The 20,542-nt window shown below is 38.4% G+C and overlaps 1 protein-coding gene across 4 annotated transcripts in view; it reads left to right on the forward strand.

Annotated features, from left to right (window-relative positions):
* CEP112 (centrosomal protein 112) overlaps positions 1 to 20,542 on the forward strand; it is a 449,689-nt gene that overhangs the window by 242,844 nt on the left and 186,303 nt on the right. The window lies entirely within an intron of this gene.

The following is a 20,542-nucleotide window of genomic DNA, read 5'->3' on the forward strand; positions in this document are numbered from 1 at the left end:
GGAAATGGACAGTTATATTCTGTGGCCTCCTCTAGCAGGCCTGGCCTTCAGACCTTCCGGGGTAACAGACAGATATATATAGCAAAGTGCAATAAAATGATAAAAGTGCTTTGATCTCAAGTAAAGGAAGATATGACAGTCATGGGGTGTGGGGGCATAGGGTCAGGGGAGGTGATGAGAAAAGGTTGCATTAAAGGAGATATCATATGTGTTGAGTTTTAAAAATGAGGAGAAATATACTGTGCAAATTAGAATAGGAAGAGCATTCTAAATGGAAGAAGTAGCCTGATCAATACCTGGAGAACACTTCATACCATGTTGAGAAGTCTGGACTGGATCCCTTTGACCACTGGGCTCCAATTTGGGGTTTATATTGTCCATCTATGCTGCCATTTCTGTCTCTGCAATGTCTCTTCCATTTCTTCACTTCAGTGTCTTATTACCCCTTCCGTATAATGCTTATTACCCCTTCTGGTAATTATTTAGAACAGTGTTCTCCAAGTAGGTTCCATTAGGATATGGGAAGAAAACAAAAGAGAACTTCTGTTTATATGTGTTTGTATTTCATCTTTTAAAAATACCTATTCTGTGCAAATTTTTGTAATGTATATAATGTATTAATATAGTACTGTTACATATTTATACATATACACACTGGGTTGCATGCCCCAATTTTTTACGATAGGGGTGTCCAGTAAAAGTTTACGGATCACAGCTGTCAACAATCAGAAGTCAGTGAAGAGTTTTAAGCAGAGAATTCAGAATTGGAAGGCAGTGAGAGGGGAGGCTCGGTAACTAGTTTGGAGTCATCCCAGTGAGATGATGAAGGCCTTAGCTAAAGCATTGGCAGTGGGGAAAGTTGACATGGCAGTGAGGGAGAGAGAGGAGACCCAGAGTTGTGGTTTGATGGGTCGCAGGCCGTTTAGGTGTCAGTGTCACTTAGGCAAGTGGAAATATACAAGTGGAGTTTAAAAGAGAGCTCTCCTTTGGAAGTAAAGATTTAGGAGTCAGCAGGATGGACGGTAATGGATACCAACGTGAAGATGTGATCTCCTAAGGAGGGGAAGGAATGAGAATAGATGACACTCATTGCCTAAGGGAAGATGGAGGAAATAGAACTGGACAAAGAAGACTGAGAAAGTGGGTCAAGGATGATAGGAAGGGAACCAAGAGAAAGTGGTATTGCAGGAGCCAGGAAAAGAAAAAAAACAGTAATACTGAACTCCTGGATTGTTGTGAGAATTTGAAATGGGAAAATACTTTTTTTTTTTTTTTACATAGTAATAATTGATTACAGATCGTAGACACTTTTTTTAACGAAAATACTTTTGAATAACCCTATAAATGCTAGTTTACTTTTTTCAAGTTGTGAACTGTGGCCATACAACATAAAGGGACTACTGCACTAAGTGAACAGCAGTCTGTGGGGACTGACTCCACATCACATAATCCTGCAGCTGGACATGGACTTTGAGGTCAGGGGATCCATTTCAGAGACAGAAAACATGAGACCCAGACGAGTGAAGCAACTCGGGCAATTAGTGGCAGAGTAGGCATGACTTGCAGACAGTACTAAACCAGGCTTCCGTAGTGGTGTGGGGAGGATCAACTACATGCCCAGACCAGGACCTCCAGTCCCACTGCCGCTCCTGGGGGTACAGAGAGGAGTTTCACAGCTCACCTAGAGAAGCAGGGATCAATTGTCAGGATCACCCAATGAGGCAAAAAGGAACAAGTTTTGCCTGGACCTACATAAGAGCCAAGAGTGTGAGGCTCTGAGATCAGAGGGAGGACATGTCTAGCATCAGCCAACAGGAGAAAAGGAGATCACAAGCTGTTCTGAAGCTCCTCTGAAATGCCCAGCTTCGCAGACTGAGTCGTCCGGTTGTGAGAAAGCTCTCACTCCAGAATGGTCTACCACCATGCCTGGGATCCGTCAGTTTCATTGCTTGAACTATCTCTAGGTAGAATTTGTCTGGGCCAACTAATGTTCTCTCTCTTGCTTGCCCTTTACTTAGTGCATTTGCCTTGACTAGGTAACTCATGCATGCATTTAAAAATTCAAAATGGATAAATATATACAGTAAAATGAGTTCTTGAATAGGTAATTTGTGAACACTTCTAAAATTTAAATGAAGAAAGATATATGGTAAAAAGAATAAATGATTTCTTTTAAAATGCAAAGATATCTCCAAGGACTCCTTCATTGATCTCTGTTCATTCCTCATTTATTGAATACCTTCATGTACCAGTTACTGTGCTAAGAGGAGGTATACGAAAACAAAGACAAAGCCTTCCCCTGGAAGTGTTCTCAATCTTGCCAGGTGATTTAGCAAGTACACAAATCATTGTACGTAAGGTCATCGCTGTTAGCTGGTTCTCTGCCCTGCATCTCCAGTCAGAAGACTGTGTGTGCCTTAAGGGACCGAGGAAGTCTTCACAGAAGGGAAGATCTGAGCAACGTGGAGGTGAGGAGGAAAGTAACTGTCATAGCCGCCATATTGTGAAATTGTTTCTAATTAAATTGCTCTCATCAAGCTGAAATCTATTACACTGAAGAAATGGGAGTTTTGATGGATGGAAAGAGTGGAAAAGGAGAAGGAAGAGGAATATTGCAGGAAGATAATTTCCTGGTGGGATGCCATAGGGGAAGTGTAGTCAGAAGACTCGGGCGTTTGGAGGTGGGAGAGGGGGCAAGAAGATTTAGTAAGTGCAGACAAGGAGGTAGGAAGATGCTTAAGGCAACTGCTTTGAAGTTGTGTCTAGGGTTAGTAATGCCCAAACTATAGTCACCCAGAGAGAAAAGAGGCAACAGCCCCTTCCTTAGGAAAATAAGCCCCAAGATACCCCTGTCCTCATGGAAAACCTAAGGGGTAGGTGAGGGGATTGCAGGTCAGCTTCTGTAGGGTCAGGTTGTAGGCCTTCCGCCTTTGAGAGATGCTCTCTCTGGGTTGGCGGGCACTGCTTACTCCTCCTCTCTACTTCCCAGGTCTGTTACCTGATCCTGCTTGAGAATGTTATTCCCTCTCCTGCACCCCACTCCCTGCCCTAGTACCCCATCTGCTGAGCTGCCTCCATGGGTGTCTTTGCAGGATGGGGCTAAAGGTTAGCTGTCAGAAGCAAACAGGCGTGTGCTTAGGGTTAGACCAGTCGTGGCCGTGTAAGATTACAATGTAAGGAGGGGGGCAATACTTATGAGCTATAGGCCTGGAACAGTGGGAAATTTCAGCATCCACTTTTAAAAGATGATCATTTTCATTAAAAGGTGGTTTTGTTGTATATAGAAATATAAACATTTTCAACTAGAAATTACCTAGTTTTAATTTTTCTGTGTATCGTTTGAGAAAGGGATTTGAGCACAATGTTATGTGCTAGACACTTTCACATGCTCTCTGGGAGGAGCTAGGTATTATCTCAGTTTTTGCAGAAGGGAAGACAGATCCAAGCTGTGCAGCCCTTAAGTGAAAGATCTAGGATTTGAACCCAAATCTGTCTGACTTCAAAACCTCTGAACTCTCTCTCTTCTGCATGTCGTCATGATATAAATTACAGGCACACCAGTGGTGGGAAAGCCTTTTTTTTGCCGCTACGCACTAGTGACTTGTGGCTAACATTCATGAATGTTGTGAGGGTAATTTCACAGAACAAATCAAATTGACATGTCAGAAGTATTTAGAAGGGTGAGTACTTTGGGGCCATTCTGAGTCCCTTCCCCAAATCCTAGCAAAGTGTCCCCCAGCATTTTACACATGATATTACAGCTCTTTCTTTTTGAGTAGGCATTAATATTATACTGTAGTTATGGCTGCAATTTTTTTCCCCTAAGCAACTCTTTCTCTTCTGAACCCCACTGACAGCCCATGATTGTTTAGATTGAGCTCAGGAATGTTTTTAAACATTAATTTGGTTTGACATGACTTGGTGCACTAATTAATTATTCAGGCACATATTGTTCCACGTACATGAAAAGAAGGAAACTGTAGTGAGTCGCATTCTAACTACCACATGTGAATTGTAATGTTACCAGCAATCAGACTAGTAAAGGACAAAAGCTGGCAACGTATAGTAACTCTGAATTTGGCCAGTCCCACAAAATTAGCATAAATATGTGAAGCAATTGGAACAGCTTTGGACTTCCTAGGAAAGTGTCCCTATTCTTATCTAGTTCTAAAAGAATGTGGAATAAACTATTCATTTAAGCAAGTATAAAAATATGTCTGCTATGCAGTTATAATCATGTGTCATTAATCAGAAAATACTGCAGCAACTCTGACAAATTAAAAACACAAGGATGTGTCTGCAAGGGTTTTTTCAGCCATTAAAAAGCTGCTTCACCTCTCAGGCAAGCTCTTTTATGGCAACTTCTTGCTCAGTATACTGACATCTTCAAAGGCTCTGACATCTGTCGGCCTTTGAACTACCATTAAAAAATATTATCCCATTTCCATTCTTTTATGCCCATTTTTTTAATTATAGCCCTTCTTTCAAGTTGGGAACGTGGTTGGTTTAAATGATGCTGTCCTTTCGTTTTCAGCCACCCAGCTGCGGTTTGAATAAATTGATGTAGAATCAAAGGCGGGACTTTAAAGGAACAAGGTTTGATGGACTTGGACTCTGAACCAGATGAGGTTTTATGATGAAAAGGGTTTAATCCCAGCACAGGCATTGCTTCTATCAGTTGAGCAGTACAAAGCAATTCATATATATAGGTTCACGCGAAATGATCTATTTTTTTTTAACAGCACAGATCTCTTCAGGACTTGCAAATGTGGCATTAGCTAATATTCAGAGAGCTGATTTCCTTTCATCCACCAGAAGCTTATGATTATAGTACAGTTCTCGAATTGGAAATGAGAGCTGCAACACAGATTTAAAGCTGTGCTGTCTGATTTGTATTCAATATACATGTCACTGCGGGACAGGCTAGTCTGGGCCAAGCTGGTTCAGTACAAGGAAAAACAGTTTCATCATCTGAGATTCTTAGTCAAAAATATCACCAGCTAATTAAAACAGCAGTCTCATGACTCTTAGCGAGGTGTTTGGTTGATTGGTATCTCTCAAACTTTGACGAGAGGGATTCGAAGATGCATCCTTTATTACATATTCTTGCAGTGCTAATGTGTTCACGTGCATTGCAGGGTAATGAAGTGTAATCATTAACTCAAAACACTTTTTTAAAAAAGGAAAACAACATTATTTTAAAACAGTTACTTATTTTGCATTAAAACGTTTCCCCTCATCCGATTATTGATCTCGAAAAAAATTACTTATGAAGCAGACTTGAACCTTCTCTTTGCTCAGTATACTATTGAATGATAAATATTATCTTGAGCCAAATATATAGATAAGTAGTTTGGGATAATTACAAACCTAGAGCATAGATCTAAGTCCACTTTAAGGTAAAACGTGATTATTTTTAAATTTGCTAATTACTCCTGGAGTAATTCAGGAGAAATAGTTTCAATTCATTAGGAAATTTTCTTAAGATAATGTGCACTTGCTTTACATTAGAAATTTTCTGTCTATTTCTCAGAATAAAAAATGGTTCTTCCATTTACTTAGAAGATTTGATACCGTTGTACAGATTTGATCATTCTGCACCACTTGTTTTCATCCTCTTCAAATAGAATTTCTATTTATACTGTAAATTAATATCCCAACCATGATTTGAAGAAGTTCTGAATACGTATAGTTTTAAACTAGCAAAACGGATGTCAGTAAGAGGAGCGATACTTTAATTTTTCTTTCACTACAGTCTGTGGTCTACCTCATATTCTAGAATGTTTCATTCTCTTTTTTCTCTCTCTTCTCCTTAGATGAGAACATGGAATAAAAACACTTGCATGTAGGATTTACCAGGAAATACATTTTACCTTGTCCTTACATATTTTCTGAGATTCATAGAGTTTAATGAGTTACTTGGAAAGAGTTGGATTTCTCTTAGTATCATCATTGTTTTTCACTCTGGAGCCCTATTTTAGCTCCCCTCTCTATTATACTGTGACCGGCCAGTCTTCGCTGCTTTAACCATGTTAGTGAGGTTTCGTCCCTGAAGACGTCCCTGTCACTCTCTCCTACTGAATGATGTCTGTATCTCCCAGTGAGTCCTAGCTTTCCTCCTGCTTCTCCCACTGCTCCATCTTAGTTTCTGTTTCTCCACTAGCTCCTCATCTGAGAGTGGGATTCAAACATCTAGCTGCCACTTGGTATCTTCTCTTAGCTAGTTCACAAGCACTTCAAACTTCTCATGCCCAGAACTGAAACCTCCACCTCTCATCTTCTCTGTGTCTACAAGTGGCATTCCTATACACTCAGTTCCCACACCAGAACTTGGAAGTCATTCTTGAATGACTTCTTTTTCTCTTAATCCTTAGATAAATGCTATAGATTCAACCCCCCAAATAGATCTCTAATCCATTTACTTCTTTCACTTTCATCTACTGCCCTAGTCCAGGTCACCACCATCTTTCACCCGACCTCCACAGTAGTCTCCTCACTGATAGTCTTGCTTTCTCTCTTGTTCTTCTCCATTGCCATAATAACCTTTTTCAAATGTATATTGGATTAGAGAACTCCCTGCTTAAAATCCTTCAATAGCTTGTAGTTAGAATAAAATCCAAACTTCTTAGCATGGCCTACAATACCGTGCATGACCTGGTCCTGTTGTTCCTTCCCAACATCTTCTCCAGCTGTTCTCCCCCTGCTACCTATATTTGAGCTTCACTGGCCTCTTTTTAGTTGCTAAAAATATACCATCCTCTTGCCTGCCTTCAAACTTTGGCCCATACTGTTCATTGGAACTGGAATGCTTTCACTGTAGCCCTTTTTAAGATCAGTTCCGTCTCATTAAATCTTAGCCTAATTGTTAACTCCTCCAATAGGCCTTCCCTAATGACTCTATCTGAAAAGGGCTTCCCCTGCTAGTTCTTTCAGAGCACCTTGTTTGTGAACTTCCTAGCACTTTTCTCAGTTTATATTACATATTTATTAACTTTTTGTCTATACCCTCAAATAGACTGAAAAAAGGGGACTTACACGTTTTCCTCAGTTCTGTATACCCTATACCTAAAAGATTCCTGGTACAGACTGTGGCCTCAGCAAACATTTGCAAACATCTGTATTAACAAGGGCAGGTTTACTGATCACTAAGAGCCACAGGAAAGCTGAGCGGGGCTCCCTCCGAGGAGCCAGTAGTGGCTTCAGAGTTGGGGTAGGTCATTGGGGAAGAGACTAACGGTTGCCATGTCCTCAGAGAAGCTATCAATTCATTTTAGTTTTTTAGTTTTGTTTGTTTGATCTTTGGTGGATGGCATTGTCAGCGTACTTATCATTCCCATCTCTTTGAGTTCTCACAAAATTTCCATTGTACAATGACAAAAATATATGTACAGGATAAGCCCATAGTTACTCTAGTGTCGTTATTTGTATGTTTGTGTTTTCCAGAGGAGAGTCTATACCTTATCTGTCTTTGCATCCCAAGAACCTACCAGAGGGCCTGGCCCAAGTGCTGATGCTTAGTCAGTGAATGAATGAGCAGAAATCAATAAATTTATTTTGCAGGGATTGGTCTAGGTCTGGGCTTTGCTTGTTCCCATACCATATATATATTCTTTTTTTATTTTATTTTATTTTTTTTTGTGAGGAAGATCAGCCCTGAGCTAACATCTGTTGCCAATCCTCCTCTTTTTGCTGAGGCAGACTGGCCCTGGGCTAACATCTGTGCCCATCTTCCTCTACTTTATATGGGATGCCACCATAGCATGGCTTGACAAGCCGTGTGTCGGTGCGCGCCTGGGAGGGATCCAAACCCCAGGCCACCACAGCGGAGCGCGCACACCCAACTGCTATGCCACTGGGCTGGCCCCCCCATACCATATTTTTTAACCTTCACATTTTGAAAATATACAGAGGATGTTTATTAAATCTCCCAATAATAATGACTTCAGAGAACTGGTTACCAGTTTGGTAATATAATTAAAATTATAGAATATTCATTCAGCATGTACTGAGGGCCTCCTTAATTTCAGGCATGTTGCTAGCTGCTGAAGATGCAAAAATGAATAAGATACACTTAATCATAAGGGGCAAAAGGCAAAGAAACATAAATATGAAATAATGTGCTAAGTGCAGTGTTAGAGACATAATGAGGCACTGTGAGCTGTGAAGGAGGAGCCCTAAGCCATTCTTGAAGGGCAGTGGGCGGGGGTGGTATCTCCATCTTTCAACAGTGCGTGCTCCTTGGGCACTGCTCTTGTGTTGTTTTCTCCCAATTGAAAAGAGTATAATTTTCCTTCTTTATTATTTCTTTAATGTTTTTTGGTAAATACAAAATTATTTTATATCCATATAGTTTCTCCCTTAGAGGCTGCTGTATCCATAAGAAGCAGGAACATAATCAACAAAAGTTCCTTTTTTAGTTCTTTGTTGAAAGCCAACACGATCAGGCAATGAGTGAATTATGCTACTGATTCTGTGGTGTTAGAACAATATTCCTAAATAGTTTAATGTTCCTCTCCATAATTTATATTATAATCTTCAAAAGGGGGGAGTCAGTATAAAGAATGACTGTAATTTTCTTGTCTTCTGGTAGTGATCATTGAGATTGGTGTGGTTTTATCTTAGAGACTTTCTAGGTGCGTCTCTGGTACAGAAACTGAATTCAGCGTGTAGAAATCCTGCTTTCATACCACTGAAGTGTCGCCATTATGAGGACAAATGTGGAAACTGCAGTACCACAGAGCCATCGCTTGTTCTTTTTATCCATGTCCAATGAGTATGATCTTATAATTAAGGATAGTTAGTTGGCAGAGAGATCATAGTCTGAGATCATCTTGAGCAACTTCTTTAGCTCTTTTTCAGGCAATAAATTAACTTTTAAGGGGTAGAATAATAAGAGGCTTGTTTGAAGCTATGTCTGATGGCCAAGGGGAAAACATACACACAAGCATGTGTGCGTGCACATACACACACACAGTCTTTTTTCTGCTCTGCCTCTGAAGTTAATGTATGAAGTTGGCTGCGTGTGTTCTCATAAAAATGACACAAGGGGAAAAAATAGGTCACTTATAATAAAGTGGCATTGCTCTGTGCTCCAGAGGGCCTTGACTTCCAATTCCTAATTTTTGTTTTTACTATAATCATAAACTTTCTCACCTGAGATTAAGAGTATTAAGATTATGAGTATGGAATTAATAAATATTGTTCCAAAGTTTGAACAATGAGGATATTTTATCTCTTGAATGTGAAGAGTTAAGACAGTGAACTGGTATTGCGCACTGGCCACGTCTCAGACTGTGGTCAGAGGTGTGACGCAGTCCCGCCCTCAATACATTTTCACGCCTCAGAATTACAGGTGGGTAGTTGCCTCTATCAAGCTTGTTCTGACTCTAAATCAAAGACCTCAGAAAGCCTTCGTGACTTATTTTTTTCTCAAAATTTTCTGTTTTGTCTTTTCACTCAACGTTTTTGCAGATTTCTTTCCCTTTATGTTCAAGAATCATATTTTTAAGCTCTAAGAGATCATTTTGTACCTTTTCTATTTATTTTTCAGAGCATCTTGTTTTCATTTTATAGATGGAATAAATTTTCCTCTCTTCGAGTTTGTGAATTAGAATGTTTTTTCAGTACCATTCCCTGAATTATCTCTTTCCTTCGGGATTGATTTTTTTGTTTATCTTTGTATTTCTCTTTCATATTTATTTCTCTTGGATTTTCTTATATGGTTGATGATTCCTGGTTTCTGTTTGTTTTTACAAAAGGTGAATGGTGTATTAGTTGCCTCTTGGTGTTGTAGCAAATTACCATAAACTTTGTGGCTTAAAACAGCAGAAATATATCATCTTACCGTTCTGAAGGTGAGAAATCCAAAATTAGTCTTACAAAACTAAAATTAAGTTGGTGGCCAGAGATGGTTCCTTCTGGAGGTTCCAGGGAAGAATATGTGTCCTGGCCTTTTCCGGCTTCCAGAGGCCGCCTGCGTTCCTGCTGGTGACCCTGCACCACATCAGCTTTCCTCTTGCTGCTTCCCTTCTCACGGTGCCCTCACTCTGACCCTGACCCTCCTCCCTGCCTCTTCTAAGACCTTGTGATTGCATTGGGCCACATGCTTACTCCAGCATAATCTCCCATCTCAGGATCCTTAGTCACAGCTGCAAAGTCCCTTTTACCATTTAAGGTAACATATTCACAGGTTCTAAGGATTGGGATGTGGACATCTTTGGGTAGAGGGGGGCGTTATTCAACCTAGCACAGACAGGATTGCAGGATAGCTGATGTGTGGTGTAAATAGAGTTTCTTTCCCACTTACCTCCTAACATGTCTCTCCCTGAGTGAGAAATCAGAGTAAGTTCTGGGATGGGGGGGTAACGTTTAGACTGAAAGATGTGTTAAATCCAGGCCCCTTAAATGCTAGAATGAGGAGAGCTTTATTCTGGGATTGCAGAATCCACACTAGAAGCCATAGGTTTCCCTGGATTGTTCATTCAATTTTTTGGTTTTTTAGGGAAGAGCCTTCTGTTTTTCCCTTGGGTTCCCTATAGTCTGCAGATTCAGGTGGGGCCCCTCCCCTGTACACAGACCTTCAGGAGCTTGTTTTTGTTTTCAGTTCTCGCTGGTGTCTTCACCATCTTTGTAGTACGTGAGCCCAGAGCCTCTCTAGAGGGTTGTAATAGACAGATGGGATCCCAGCTCTGCTGATACCTCCCCGTTAGCTCTGGCTTTCACAGCCTGTTTCATCCCTCACCGTCTCAGTGTAGTCCTTTCTACTTTCTATTTTCCAGAAATTTACTGAGAGCTCTTTGGTGAATGTCCCCCAAACATGCCTATTCCCATTCTCTTTGTTTCTATGGCTGGTTTCATTTTATACATATATAGTTTTATTTTCCTCAAGGTTACTTTTAGCAGTTCACTAAATTGGTTAAAGGTCACTAAAAGTAGAATTCTTAATCCATAATCATATTCACTTAAAGATGTGAAAATATTTGTGCGTATAATGACAAAAATCCTGCATTCAAGGAATGAATATTGGTTAAAACTCTTTGCTAATTTATTAGCAAATAAATTGTGATACAAATTTAATTATTTGTATCACATAAAATAATTTGATGCATATTTTTAAGCTAATGGCCATTGAAATTGACTAGAATGAAGGATAACTAGACATATTAATAGAAATCCAGCTTGCCACTTCCCTTGCAATTTTACATTACGAAGTAATGTAATTACAAAGCACATTATTAGGAGCTTAATTGTGCGTGGTATTGTTGTGGTTTGGGTTATTCTGAATTTTGGGGAGGCAATTCTAGGAATCGAAACTGAGGGAATGGGGAGAATGAGGGGAGGGAAAAGCCAATAAAGAGTGCCTTATCAATCAAGTTAGTACTGAGAGCAAAGAGTACTCCATTCCACTGAGAACCCTGGATAATCTTTGAGAACACACCACGGAATTATCTCACTAAAGAATGGGAATCTAGAGCATTTATCCATGGAATTCCAGCTCCTTTTGATTGAGGTTGCTCCTAAAGGGCATCCGCTCCTGCATTTCCTGGCCAAACTTGCATTTCCTGGATGCACCTGACTTCCTGCCTGCTCCTGCACTTCCTGGCTGCACCTGTACTTCCTGCTGCTCCTGCATTTCCTGGATGCACCTGCCCTTGGGCTGAGTGGTCTTTCCTGGCCTTGGAGAGAGCTCAAGGTAGAAGAACTGAGTCACACTACAGTCTGCTTGAGGTGGAATCAGGTATGAGTTGTCTGCTTCAGCTGGGCTGCAATTAGACAGGTCGAAGAGATGTGGCCCAGGATACCCAAAGCGTCTAGAATTAAATGGAAACATTGAAAATGGAACAGACATATAGATGCATCTTTCTTTACACAATAGAGTCTTCCTTACATAATTGCATTAAAACAACTTTCAGAGATTTGAATCATGTTTATTTAAAACATACCCATTGAAGCCCCAAATAATCAGACCACAAGAGTTTATTTTCTGTCCCTTGCAAGGCTCTCTTAAAATGATAATAATGGAATACCAAAGGCATAAAACTACCACAACAAAGAAAACACAAGGGTAGCCATCAACAGAAAAGAGACTTAGACACATTTCTGGAAGCAGTGCTGAGATAGTGAGCATCTAGCTACACATGGAGAAGATTACAGCCTAGGAAAGAGCCTGTCTTCCTCATAAAACCTAACAGAGGCCCAGGACTCAGAAATGCCAGGAAGAAAGGGTAGCAGAAGAGAGATGTGAAGTTAAAAACAGGATATATTGAAAATCAGCATGTAGAATAGGCGATTTATCTCTACCATGAACCCAGAATGGCCAGCAGCTAGGCATTTATTCCTGGGCTGGAGGAAGTGAATGAAGTGTCTGGAAAGCTAGTGTGGAAAAAGGCGCCTTGGAGCAAAGTCTTCTGCTTTATAGCATTTTAGGAATCTGCGCCATTGCAGCTTCCTCTCCTCTTGCTCACCCTAAAGCGCAGTGACCCCCTTACATATAGACTTCAGCCCCATACACATATGTGCTTCCAATGTGCATTTTACTGCCTCAATCTTAAATATGAACAAATAACCCTGGATCATCTGACATTTGAGGCATGTCTCAGAGGCATGAAAAAGAAAGACTAAACAAACAGAAAACAAGGAACTTTAGGGAGCAAAAAATAAATTTAAGGAAAGCAAAACTGAAATACCAAATATGGGATTATAGTCATAAAAGAAGAACAGGCTGCTATGAAAATGTAACAATCAAAGGAATAAGGGGGCCGGCCTGGTAGCGTAGTGGTTAAGTTCACGTGCTGTGCTTTGATGGCCCAGGGTTCACGGGTTGGGATCCCGGGTGCAGGCCTACACGCCGCTCATCAAGCCATGCTGTGGCAGCATGCCACATACAAAATAGAGGAAGACTGGCACAGATGTTAGCTCAGGGACAATCTTCCTCAAGCAAAAAGAGGAAGATTGGCGATAGATGTTAGCTCAGGACCAATCTTCCTCACCAAACGAAAAAAAAAAGAAAAAGAAAAAAATCAAAGGAATAAGAAAGGGCTCTGAAAATTAAAAATTGTCTTAAATGTTCGCCAAAACTAATGTCGAGAACATCTCCCACAAAAGAGAACAAAAAAGCAGAGACCAAAAATATGAGTATAAAAATATATTTTTAAAAGGTTAGGACATAAATGATTAATCCAGGATGCTCAATATTTTTTTTTTAATTTTTTGTTTATTGCAGTAACATTGGTTTATAACATTGTAAAAATTTCAGGTGTACATCATTATACTTCTATTTCTGCATAGATTACATCATGTTCACCACCAAAATACTAATTACAACCCATCACCACACACATGTGCCGAATTATCCCTTTCGCCCTCCTCCCTTCCCCCTTCCCCTCTGGTAACCACCAATCCAATCTCTGTCCCTATGTGTTTGTTTATTGTTGTTATTATCTACTACTTAATTTGACCTTCTCCTTCTGACTTATTTCACTTTGCATTATACCCTCAATGTCCATCCACGTTGTCACAAATGGCTGGATTTCATCGTTTCTTATGGCTGAGTAGTATTCCATTGTGTATATATACCACAGCTTCTTTATCCATTCGTCCCTTGATGGGCACTTAGGTTGCTTCCAAGTCTTGGCTATTGTGAATAACACTGCAGTGAACACAGGGGTGCATGTACCTTTACAAATTGGTGTTTTCAAGTTCTTTGGATAAATACCCAACAGTGGAATAGCTGGATCATATGGTAGTTCTATCCTTGATTTTTTGAGGAATCTCCATACTGTTTTCCATAGTGGCTGCACCAGTTTGCACTCCCACCAGCAGTGTATGAGAGTTCCCTTCTCTCCACATCCTCTCCAACACATGTTGTTTCCTGTCTTGTTAATTATAGCCATTCTGACGGGCGTGAGGTGATATCTCATTGTAGTTTTGATTTGCATTTCCCTGATAGTTAGTGATTTTGAACATCTTTTCATGTGTCTGTTGGCCATCTGTATATCTTCTTTGGAGAAATGTCTGTTCAGGTCTTTTGCCCATTTTTTAATTGGGTTGGTAGTTTTTTTGTTGGTGAGATGCATGAGTTCTTTATATATTTTGGAGATTAAGCCCTTATCAGATGTATGGTTTGCAAATATCTTCTCCCAATTTTAGGTTGTCTTTTCGTTTTGTTGATGGTTTCCTTTGCTGTGCAGAAGCTTTTTAGTTTGATGTAGTCCCATTTGTTTATTTTTTCTATTGTTTCTCTTGCCCGGTCAGACATGGTGTTTGAAAATATGTTGCTAAGACCGATGTCGAAGAGCGTACTGCCTATGTTTTTGTCTAGAAGTTTCACAGTTTCAGGTCTTACATTCAAGTCTTTAATCCATTTGGAGTTAATTTTTGTGTATGGTGTAAGGTAAGGGTCTACTTTCATTTTTTTGCACGTGGCTATCCAGTTTTCCCAACACCATTTGTTGAAGAGACTTTCTTTTCCCCATTGTATGTTCTTGGCTCCTTTGTCAAAGATTAGCTATCCATAGATGTGTGGGTTTATTTCTGGGCTTTCGATTCTATTCCAGGATGCTCAATATTTAACTGATGTTCAAGAAACAGAAAGTAAAATGGAGGAATTAATAATTCATGAAATATGTAAAAGTGTGAAGGTCATTATCAGCAGAGTTAAAAACACAACTGAAATAGTTAAATGTGTCTGCCTTGGGGAGTGGTGAATTGGAGATAGGAAATCATAAGCAGTAAAGTACTGTTTTCATTAAGATCCCTTCTGTACTATTTGGTTTCTTTGATTATGTGTATTTAAATTTTTTTTTAAAAACACTTGAGTGGAAAAATTTTATGAAGAAAACTTTTGTCAATGCAATGGCCTAATTTTTCTTTTTCTATTTTCATCTAATCTTTGTTTTCTAAGGTGTTCCATAGAAATTGATTCACATACGGTTTGGACAAATTCCTGAGTAGTTAATTCATAATGCACTTTTTCAGAGAAATTTGGAGATATTCAGAAGACATTTGCAACTTGTTTCTGGTATTTTGGAAGGCAGTTATCTTGCATCCTGTAAAACATCTTATGGTACTGTCATTTACTATGTTTTTGTAAGAATGGTCAGTAAGGTATTTCTATCATTGGTGCAACAAAGGTGTATACATTTTAGGATTAGGAAGGCAAAGATAAGTATTGTGAAGTGAAGAAGAGACACCTCAACTAAACTGGAGTTGGGAAGGCCTGTAGGGGAGTTCTCATGCCCTATCATTACATCTTCAGTTACCAAACAGGAAGAGATGGACACTTGCATCCTCAACAGGAAGTAAAACTACTTTACTACTGAAGGAAGATTTCTTTCTCCACCCGGCAACAGCCCAGCCAATGAGAAGCTGTTGCCTCCCTCAACTGTTACTTTCCCCTGATGGACTTTCCTTTGGAACAACCCCTCCCTACTCCCCCTTCTTCTCTATAACAGCAGCTCCTCTCCTTTGTTTTCTGGGTTTGCCTATAGTTCTCCATAGCGTGCACATCCTGGATTGCAATTCTTTTTGGCTATTCTCAAATAAACTCATTTTGAGTGTAAAATAATGGGTAAATTTGCTTTTTAAGTTGACATTATCAATTGGAGTAATTATTGGGATGAAGAACTTAAGATAGCATAGGGAAACCTTATACATGCTCCATAGTGGTGGTCATAGAAGCTTTAAATAAGAGCGACACGTTTTTCTGATGCCAAGGTGAAGAACATAACCCAGGCTTAGTTTCATCAACATAGAGAGCACATTAGACAGTCCCCATGATACACTATTCAGTGTTGTAGTGAGTTGAAGGTATAAAATCTAAGTAGAAGAAGGACTTAGAAGAATGATCTGAGAAATAGAAACTGTATGAAAAACTGAAATATTAGTGGAAATAAATAGAAGACTGATTGAAGCAAGACTTTCTTAATAAATCTTGAGTATCCTATTAAAATGCAATTTCATGATGCAATAAAATTTGAGGTGAAAAGCAAAATATCAGACTTTAATAAAACGATTATTATTATTATTGTTATTTCAGATAGGTAACATGGGAAATCACTCCATGTGGAAGAATCTAACATGTGCTTTTTTCCCCGCTAATGTTATTTTAGATTTCTTTAGCATTGACATGTTAGTTGAATCATATTTGTTGATCCAGCTGGCAACTGTTTGTAAAATAAAATAAAATGAATAATGGTCATTATTTAAATTAAAACTTTAAGGAAGTGCCCAAGTCACTTGAGTCTCAACTCTGTGGAAAATTTCTATGAGTTCTAGTGCAAGAAGCTTTAATTAACTAAAGCACAGTGCTGTCTCATAGAGCAGATGAGGAAAGTTGTAGTGCCTGGGAGCCAATCCTGACTGCTACTTGCAAGGTTTATGAACTAAAACAAATACCTTAACCCAATCTTTTGCAGCACCCATTTTATCATTTTTAATGGAAATGATAATACGTACATATTTATTAGAAGGATTCCAAATAAGTCTGTGAAGCTGCTTGTAAAATTTTGAAGTGTATAGAGTACACACACAAACATAATGGTTTTCTAAAATGTAGAATTGAAATGTGGAGGATTATTTAAGTGATGTGGTTTGTATTATGCATAATATTTTAATTAACAACATCCACTTTATTATATACATTCAATTGAAATCATAAAGAACTGGGAAAAAAATTTTTTTCCTTATGACTTAGGTAATTGTTATATGGTATATACCCACATTCAAGGCATCTCTTACTATAAAAACAAAAATCCCTTTATATAGTTTTCTGCTAATAAAAGTAATATGTACTTTCTGATTTCTTTGGTCACATTCTTAGTGAAGTTTCTGCCCCCTTATTGGCTACTTTGCTTAGGAACTGCATAGAAAAAATTAAGGTCATAAATAGAGTTCTGTATCCATAGCAACATGTATGTCTGTTTCAATACGTCGCAGGTATTTATTTTCATTTTCATACTTTCTTATGGTTTGCTGGTTGGCTTGGGGCATAGAGGGCTCAATAAATGGCATGAGAATAAATGTAGTGATCTCAGTACTCTAGGACATGGCAGAGGCAGGAGACTGGAAAACTAGGTAGCTAGGCATTAATATGGACTGTTAAGTTGTTAGGAGGGTCAGAAATTCAAGTAGGTCAGTTTTAGGATAATGAAGTCAGGTCAAGAGGTCAGGAAAAGGACTTCGAGAGTCCAGGTCATTAAAACAAGGGATAAAAAGGATGTAATTATCTAAAGTCTAGAATCTAATTGCAACGACAGATTTGGGGAGCAGGTAGTAACCTTAATTTTGGAACATGCATAAGGTCAGGAATCCAAATCCAAAATTATGAAGCAAAGAAGAGCCAGAGATTGAAGGTAACAAAAAGGTTTAGTCTGGCAGGTGAGCGTGACAGGCCGCAACCAGAATTCATGGCAGTGAGCCTATCTTGGAGACAAGAACTATTTTGGCGAGAGCTCTCTTGGGTGTGTCCTTCCTTAGCAGGAAATGATCCAGTGAGTGGATGGGCAAGTGCAAGCTTGTGCTTGAGGTTAAATGGGAGAGAGAGGATGAAAGGAGTTTCTGAACCTTTTAGGTTAATAAAAAGGAAAATCTTGTAAATCATCTGTCTCCTGTACTGTCAGGTGACTTTGTTCTGTATACTGAGTAAGTACAACAGGGAACTAGGAGGCTACCAGTAGTTTAACAGGCGTTGGAAACTTGGTGAATACTGGCGAGTGGAATTATGGGTGGTTCCATGGACAGAGCTTTTTAATCACAGGATGGCTTTAGAAGAGCTCTGTATAAAATCGTGTGGACCATTTTTGTTAACAAAACCGTCAACCTTAAAATACATTTGATGTTTATTAGTATTTAGTGAAAAATATCCATTCACATATTTATCAAAAATGTTAAGGTAATTGAAACATATTTAATTTTTTTTGTTCATCTCTAAATTTACTTAACAGCATTTTTCTATGGGTTTGAAAATCTTTTGTTATCCATGATCATCTTGATCTAGGTAGCATTTGTTGATTAGTTTGTTTTAAAAGTGTTATAATTAGGATCAGTGTACCTGCAGCTACGTGTTTGAATATCTAAGATGCATAACTTTACTTAGATTTCATAACTGTCTAGTTTTTCCAGATGTGAGCATATAGTGTTGAAAAGAATTTAGCCTTATATTTAGTAAGATGAATCCTTAAAATTTTGGTCTAAAGCCTTTTATAAATTAATTTAAAACCTTTATGTTTATATCATTGTTATGAATCATGTTTCTAATGTCTATATGCTAGTTATTATAGAACTGTTTATACCTTTTGAATGTACACTTGAATATATTTAAGAACAACCTTTTTTATGCTAACTCTTAGAGAGCCTCAGCTAAAAAACCCCCACAAAAGTGTTAATGGAATTGAAATCAATTTTAAAGTGAAAAGGCTAAATTATTAAAAAACTGACAATTATGTATTTTATATTTATAAGCACAGGCAAATAATATCACCATGGATTTATTTAGTGCATTTTTCCCTAGTTATTTGCATTGGCTTTGCCTACACAATTTCTTTTTATATTAGATGAATTCATTTTACAAATAGAGAAATAAAAGCAACGAGTAACAGACCATGTACAAAAGTGCAAACTATTATAGTAAATTAAATTATTGTTGCAGAGTCTCATGGGGTTGCTGTGTTGGTGTTAAAACCATCCAGGATGCTTTCATAGACGGGGTGGATTAAGAGTGAGGTAACCTCCCTCCCTCTTCTGATGCTATACACTAAACATAATACAAGGTATTCTGACACCTGAGGTATCTTGGGCAGGCCCATGTGGACAGTAAAGCTGTCTTTTAAGGTCAAGTTGACTGGGGAAGATACTGTGCTGCTGTGCTGGAGATATTCACCACTGATGCCTTAATGGCTTTAGAGTGAATTTCCTTTAGTCTGGATACATGTCTGGAGCTTCTTTCCAAATTCCTAGAAGTAGATCTCCCAAGAATTACACTATTTATTTTATGCAATTAGTGAAAGGAGAGGAATATTAAACTAGATATCCTCACTTGTAATCTGGTGCTTGGGGAAAAAAGGGCTGAAATAATAATATTTATTTTTCAGATTTATTCTGTTGGTAAAATTATTGACTTATTTATATGTTTTCTATTGCATGCTTAAATTATGTGTGTTTCTGGTTTTTACGTGGTACTGATTTTAAACATGTCATGTGATTTTTCTGCATTAGTTTCTGCATATATTTAAAGAATTAGTAGGACTAAGTGCACACAATGCACAAAAAAAGTACACTTAATGGAAAAGAAATGCTGTTAGAAGCCATGATGATAAGGGAGGACGCACCATGGCCGTTCTGATGGAGGCCGTCCTTGTGTCAGCTTCAGCCTTCATAGGAGGCAGGGCTCTTTCCTTTCACCAGCTCATTGTTAAAAATTCAGCTATTTGTGCTTCAAGGTGTTCTAGATTTTCTTATATTTAATTAAGCAGCCAAAACTTCTAAATACTTTGCTTTAGTCATATAAAGTCATATGGTTGTTAGCACAGTAATTAGTGTTTTCTGAATGGCACTAGTATAACGCGTGAGCCTTTGTGACCTTCGTGTGTACAGAATGTTTGGATAGAGTTGTGAATACAGATCTGGCAGAAAACCTAGGTCAAAACTTTGCTTTCCTGGAAAGGGAAAGTATGGTAAGTGGAGAGAGTGTTGAAAATCTGCTTTCCAATTACTTGAATGTCATTCTTTATAGAAGAAGGTTTCTAGCGAAGAAGAATTCAGCCTGAATCATATTCTTCTTCCAAGGCCAAATAGGTTACCTGTCACTCCTGGAAACAGTCTGTCAAGAAAATAGCTTTAAGTGTTTCTAGATGCTGCAAATAACGTTTTCCCAACATGTAGTTCTCCTGTTCGTTAGCCCTAATGTTGCATCAAAGTGAGTTGTGGGTAGTGTGTCCATCTTGGCTTTTTAATACTTATATTTTGCATTCTCAAGATGAGATTCTTAAAAGTGCTATTTGAAGATAGTGCCTTTTTAATGTCATCATTCTCAAGTGGATTATTTCTACTTTTATAATTCCATTTGAGTCTAGAAAATTTATATCTGTTAATATTTTGTTTCTGTTAATGACTTATATAGTTTAATCTATAAAATAAATGCTCATACATAGTCATTTTAAGTGTAGTAGACATTTCATTTGCAAATTTCCAAAATGAGCCAATATGTTAATGAACCTTCTTTTTTCCCTTTTAATTGTAATTGAACCTAAAAGCAAGTCGCTGTGGGTTTTTACTCCCGTTTTTCAAGACCTATTTTCAATATGATGATTTGCGTGGTTCTTTTAGAATAAAACTAGAAATTTCAACATCAGTTATGAATTTTTAGTAGTATCGTCATTACTCACAAAAAACAAGTGCAGCCATAATGTTTGCCAGTTCATGTGACTCATTACATGTTCTAGCTCTTCTTTTGAAGTTTTTTTTCTCCAGATAGGCATGGAAATTAATGAGTGCTTTTCTTTTGTACTTTCACCCTATTTCTTTTTCTTTTTGTTTTCATTCTCTA

Source organism: Ceratotherium simum, chromosome 16 (genome assembly GCF_057802395.1).
Source record: "Ceratotherium simum simum isolate JZ-2026a chromosome 16, ASM5780239v1, whole genome shotgun sequence".
Classification (NCBI taxonomy): domain Eukaryota; kingdom Metazoa; phylum Chordata; class Mammalia; order Perissodactyla; family Rhinocerotidae; genus Ceratotherium; species Ceratotherium simum.